The sequence below is a fragment of the Cyanistes caeruleus genome, chromosome 3, assembly GCF_971803275.1.
Source record: "Cyanistes caeruleus chromosome 3, bCyaCae1.hap1.1, whole genome shotgun sequence".
Classification (NCBI taxonomy): domain Eukaryota; kingdom Metazoa; phylum Chordata; class Aves; order Passeriformes; family Paridae; genus Cyanistes; species Cyanistes caeruleus.
Window position 1 is genome coordinate 62,621,991 of NC_141703.1, and position 6,000 is coordinate 62,627,990.

A 6,000-nucleotide genomic window follows, 5' to 3' on the forward strand; every position below is an offset into this window, starting at 1 on the left:
TTCAAGGGGCTATTGAAGTTATTCTTCACAAGGGCCTTTTGTTTTTGGTTCCAGAGGGAGCCTTATGTGAGTAGGGTTTGCTGCTCTTACCTTCCCAAAGCCACCCAGGTGGAAATGCCCACTGTGACCTAAGCTGCCCTTTGCTATAGATGTGCAGACAGGTGGTGGCCAAAGGTCTGGGTGGAGTCACCCCAAATCTGCTCCTTCTCTTGCAGTGTAGTCCCACATCTTTGGACATCAACTCTTTCCCATTCCTACCTACCACTGCTTCAGGACCTTGCTTCTTGGGGAATGGGGAAATCCAGGTCCCATTGAGTTAGGGAGAAAAAGGGGATCTTGATTTCTACGGTACAAAGTCTGGACTTCCCTCTCTCTGATGCTGGGCCTTCATTTCAGGTTACTGGAGCAAAGACATGATTGCTGCGGATCTTGGTGGAGTCCCAGGTCTGTGCTGACAACTTCTCCAGAAGACCTTTGCTGCTTTTTCTTGTAGTCTTAGAAGCTGACTACACAGTAACCCTGGCTGTGAATATTTTTTGAAAAATAGATTGACTCCAGCAGGGTGAATAAAAGCTTGAAAAGTCAGTGATCCTCTTTCCACCACCACCTAGGTTTGCGGAAAGCACCAAAAAAGAGCACAATTACAGTTGAATTTTGGGATTTCCTTAGGAAGCAGATTTCAGGAGTCCAACAAACACCAACTTGCAGTTGGATGTAGTGGACTTACTGTATTTTCTCCTTAACATTTAAATCTCATTGAACTGGGAAGGTTGCCTGTCAGGTGTGGGTGGCAAAGCTCTGAAATATTGATTTTTAGTCTGTCGGTATTAAAAGCAAAACACTTCTTTCATGTCCCCAGACACTGTATCAGAGCCCACAGTGGCTTGCAGGGTATTTCTGTGCATCGTGGCAGTGAAGACAATAGAACATCCTGTGAAGTAACAGACTTAGCAAAACACCAGAGAGAAAATTGTGAAAAACACACTTCTCTGTTCCTTTTTTTAAACACAGACTTTTGGTTAGAAACACAAATATACTGCATCTGAAATGGCTTTCTCTTGTGATTTGGCTTCTTTTTAATCCTCAAACCATTTAAAGTTCCACTCCCCTCCCTCAAAGCCTGTTGAAGCTTGATGTGGGAGAACACAGGCTTTTTTCCCTACTGCTTTCAGTCACTGTCTGACATATTCTGAATGTGCCTTGATGTGTCCGCTGCTTTTAATATTGCTGGCTAACAAAGAGCACTAGATTTGTTTCCTCTTACTGACACACACATTTTTTATTTCTGTAGCAAAATATTGCTGTATTTTGCAGGGGGATTATATGGGAGAGCAGTGTGAAAACCTCCCTAAAGTCATTGCTTGGTGCTGACTTATTCAATCAGTTTTACTATGGCATTGCATTCTCATAGACTGGGGCATCTTGCATGACAAGTATTGTGCTAGTAGGCCTTGATGCTTGCAAGCAAAAGGCTTGTTCTTGTAGTTGTGACTTTGAAGTCAGTGGAAACCTTATTTCTTCTCTTAAATTTATTAGTGCTTGCCTCCAGTTCTCTTTGGGACACAGCACTACTGGAAGTGTATCCTCAGAAATGGGACTTGGTATTGAGGTGCTGCAGCCTACACAGACAAAATGATTTTTTTAAAAATTTATTGTATTTATTTTTTTTTTTTTGTGGGAGGCATCATGCCTACACCAGGATGAGAAACATCTTTCTACCAACATACACCTCCCTTGTGTTTTTAGGCACATGCAACTTTCTTTGTTACTGCCTGGCATAGGTCCATGTTCAGTCTTGCTGTATTCATTTATTTAAAGTTTATTGCATCTCTCTCAAAGCTGGCTGAATTCTGTTGGTGGGGGGACATGCTTCCTTCAATGTCTGCTAAGTTTATGACTGCAGCACCAGCATGTAAATAGGTTTGGGAATGGATGATGCCCTATGAAGAGAATGATCTGCCAGCAGTTCAGGGGAGGTATTGATCAGCCACATTGCCCACTTGTGCAGACTTTGCTGGGGTATGAGTATCAAAACAGGAAATGATGTGAGAAATGTTAATGAAACTTGACAACAACAGCTCAAAAGGTATTTGATCCACTGTTTGAATGTACATAACTATTACAGGATGAGGAAACAGGAAATACGCTGAGGAGGAGGAGATAAGAACAGAGAACTGTAAAAAGAATAAAAATACTGAACTTGAAAAATTCCAAGTCACCTTTTCTAAGTCAGCTGGCATGCACGAGGCATTCATCACAGCACACAGCTCCTCATTTAGGCATTATGCACGTAAAACCCAAGAAGCCAGAACTGAGATCCTTCAGCAATAATTTTTACCATGCCACTGATTGTGGGACCAAGTTAATGCCAAAAAGAAAAACTCCAAATGAAAAAAGAAAACCCAACCCAGCCCCCAGCTTATTTTCCAGCAAGGGTTTTATAATTTTCTAAACCAAATCAAGTCTCTGTGGTTCCTGTTTCTTCTGAATCTGCATTTGCCTACAGCTTCCATTAAATAAAATACCACAGTGCTATTCCTGTTCAGAAGGAGTATTGTCATTTCATGATGACTTTTTTCTCTCCTCAGATCCCCTGCACACCACCCCACATTTTTCCATAAGTAACTGAGTCAGGAATTAAAAAACCCAAAAAGAGCGCATACCCTCTTTTCTCCTACTGTGTTTTATGGCAGTAGGTTCTGTGCTTTCTTCTTGTCAAGTTCTTTACTAACCCACTCCAAAGTGTTACTCAATGAAGTCTAGAAAATGTGTTAATTTAAAGGAAATGTTTGGGGCGGGGGGGAGGAATGGATTTGGATGTAAGAACAGCAAATGCTTTCCTGATATCACCTTTTATTAATAGCACTCAAAGCATTTTGAACACATAAAGTCACGAGTCACAGTTTTTAGACAAAGAAATTGGGCTCCAGAGTTGATGCTTGGTAATTAGGGAACTAATTGTGGAGTTCAGGTCTGCTGATTCTTAGCCTCCGGTCCAGCTCCATTGGATGATACAATTTCCTGTTTGAATTACTCTGAAAGGAACGATTTTCTAAAGTGCAGGACACCCACTAAGGTCCTTAAAATGCCCTTTGAACTTTTGAAAACAGGGAGCACTAGTTACAGATCACATACTTCCTTCTAGTCCTGCACAATCCGATGGAGCTTTGTGTCTTCATGGGAGGGAACAGAGAGGAGACGCCAGCTGTGGTATGAAGGCAAGGAAAGAAGGAATGGCCTGTGGAAAAGAACAAGAGCTTCCAAGGTGTGGAAGCAAGGCAGATTGCTACGAGTTTTCTTTGGGTCTGTTGTTTTTAGTCTTAAAAATGCCCCTCCCCTGGGGCCGTGATATCATTGCCTGGCATTCCATGAACTTCCTCCAAAGTTCTTTCATGTCCTTCTATGTTAGAGAGGAATATGAATTTTCTCCTAAGTGGAATAATATACCACTTAATTAATAACACAAAATTAAGTAAAATACATTGACTTCTCCTGCTGGAGATAGTGTGGCTGGTGATGATTTTCCTTTTCATCATCTCCCAAAAGCAGGAATGATAATACAGTCACCTATTATGAAACAGGCTTTTTATAGAAGATAACTTCTCTCTGACACAGTCTTCTCATGTGTGATTAACTATTCTTTGGGTAGTGATAATGAAAATAAAGTAAACACGTGGCTGATGTAATATCATGATGCCCCTCTTTAAAGCTGACTGAAAGTGTTGAGAGCACTCCCACTACTCTCTTTTCTGAAAAGCAAAGAGAGCTATATCCAGTTTGACTAATGAGTCATCTTTCACCCTCCTGGTCCAGTTCATGGGTTTCCAGCTTACTTCACAATTTCTATACACTTCTGACCACTTACTCGCTATGAACCAGGGCAGAAAGTGTTTGTGGGTGCCTTGGGAAGACATTGGGAACTGAGAAATATCCTTAACACTGTGTGTTCTCATGGGCTCTTAGGGGGAAGCCTTGTTGGTTGATATAGGAAAAATATAAAAAGGTTGAGTGCAAATGGATTCCATCCAGTAGAACAGAGGCAGACACTGGTGCTGGGAGCAAGAGGGAAAGGTTGGTGTGGAGCCGGTAACAAGAGGTGAGGTGTGGAGAGGGATGACACATGCAGGATGCAGGATGAGGTAATTCTTTCCAGTTGTCCTTGGTCCTCTTTTTTTATCTTGGTGCTTTCCCAGTAGCAGTCTCTTCTTTGAAACTCTTTTCCTCTTTTTTTTCAGATAAAAAACCGCAGTGGAAGCAGCAGTCTCAGGAGGACCGTCTGCTGCTTTCCTTGTAGGCAGAGGGACTTACTACCTTGGATTAATGATTTATGAAACAAACAAACACAAACCCTACTAAAGTAAGCTGTGGAAAACTACCAGGGTAAATTGGAGTTTTCTGAATGGGAGCAATAAAGAATTTTTAGCTAGTGGGACCTTCTATGAACACTTTACTCTTTCTGTTCATCTATTCATTAGAAAACGAGAGTAGATGTAAATGAGCCCAGTGAGCACTGGTTGAGGTAAAGGCAGGACATAGATGAACAATTGGCAGAGACAAGAGGAAAATGCTGGGGGAGCTGAACAACCTGCAAGGCTTTGAGCGACACAAACTATGTTTGGGGAGGTGCAGAACGTAATTTGTGCCCAGCTTATTGTCAGCTAAAGAGGTGACAGTGGCATATCATTTTCAACAGTGTACAAGGCCTTAGGGAGTGTAAAAACCAACCCCATGGCACAATAAGAAATAGAAACCAGTGACTGATGGAGACGTTGACCTTAACCGTCTTGTTTCATATCAAAAGCCATATAGCAGTGAACCCTGGCTGGGCTGGCCTGGTGCAAACCACTAGAGAGAGCACATAGCTCTAGTGAGTTGGCACAGGCAGAAGAGACCCCAGCATTAAGGCAATCTTTCCCTGTTCTGCTTGCTACTGCTCAGGCACAGAATGCAAAAAGAGTCAAGCTGCAGGATTAGCCTAGGAAAAATCCAATTCAAGTGTGAAATTCCTCATGTCAGAGAACAGGACATGATGAGGTCTTCTCAAATGCTTCAGACTTGCAGTTAGGCAGGAAGAAGCTGGTGGCACCTGGCAGTGTCTCCTCAGATGCCAGTGGCCTCCATATACTCCAAGTGTCACTTTTCTCCTTCCTTTCAGAGCCAGCACTGCCTGGACTGCACTGTCTGGGATGGCAGTGTGTCACCTTGCCAGGCTGGCCTGGTGTGAGACGGCAGCTTTGTTCCTGTGCAGAAACAGGTCACTGTGGTTAACCATGCTGACTCCTTTAGGTGCAAACAGCTCTTCCTGAGCTTGTATATATTGTTCTTCTCTGTGACATCAACAGGACAGTATGTAGGAGGAGAAATAAAGCTGACTTCAGTCATTTAAACTTCTGACAAAATAAGGAAGATCTGTGGGTACAGGAGTGAGAAGTTGCTACAGGCAGGTGTTGACATGTGGCAATAAATGGCCACTTGACAGACAGCAAATGATGGGGCTCAAGAAGTGCCCTGTTTTGTGGAGGGCATGGCTTGAGGTGGAGGCAAAATAAATAGGGAAAAAAGAAGGAAATATTTTTGAGGTGTTATTTCATTACCAGACCTTTTCAACAGGTCCATGAGATGCCCGTGCTGCCCCATGTGTTTTAACCAGAAGAGCCATAAGCAAACTGTGCAGTGGCTCTGTAGACAAACCCAAGGTGCTACAAGACCCTTCTGGAAACAGAGCTCAAACAGGCTCTGTGCCCTAAACCCACAGAAAATACCTGACAGTCAGAAGGAGGAGAGGAGGCCTGGGATGTGCAGCTATCCTGATGAAGCTCCAGACAGGCAGGAGACAAGAGGAGAGGTGACAGTGAAGCAGGGTATGGTTGCTGTGGTAAAACAGCTCCAAGAGGCTCTTCAGTTAATGCTGCCAGGGGACAGGTGGAGATAGGACAGCACAGTGACAACACTCTGAAGGCCTTGTGTCATACAGAAGTGCAGAAATGCCACCAAGATGAG

The 6,000-nt window shown here is 43.2% G+C and overlaps 1 protein-coding gene across 4 annotated transcripts in view; it reads left to right on the forward strand.

The window, feature by feature from the left end:
- LOC147654188 (uncharacterized) overlaps positions 1–4,426 on the forward strand; it is a 110,697-nt gene extending 106,271 nt beyond the window's left edge. For 2 of the 4 annotated variants that reach the window (XR_015284617.1, XR_015284620.1), the window contains exon 13: positions 4,236–4,426. The gene's annotated coding sequence lies outside the window, so the exon portion shown is untranslated. Of the gene's footprint in view, positions 1–396; positions 1,052–4,235 lie in introns of those variants that run through there. The other 2 variants (XR_015284631.1, XR_015284642.1) reach the window with 2 other exon arrangements.
- The last annotated feature ends 1,574 nt before the right edge of the window (positions 4,427–6,000 follow it).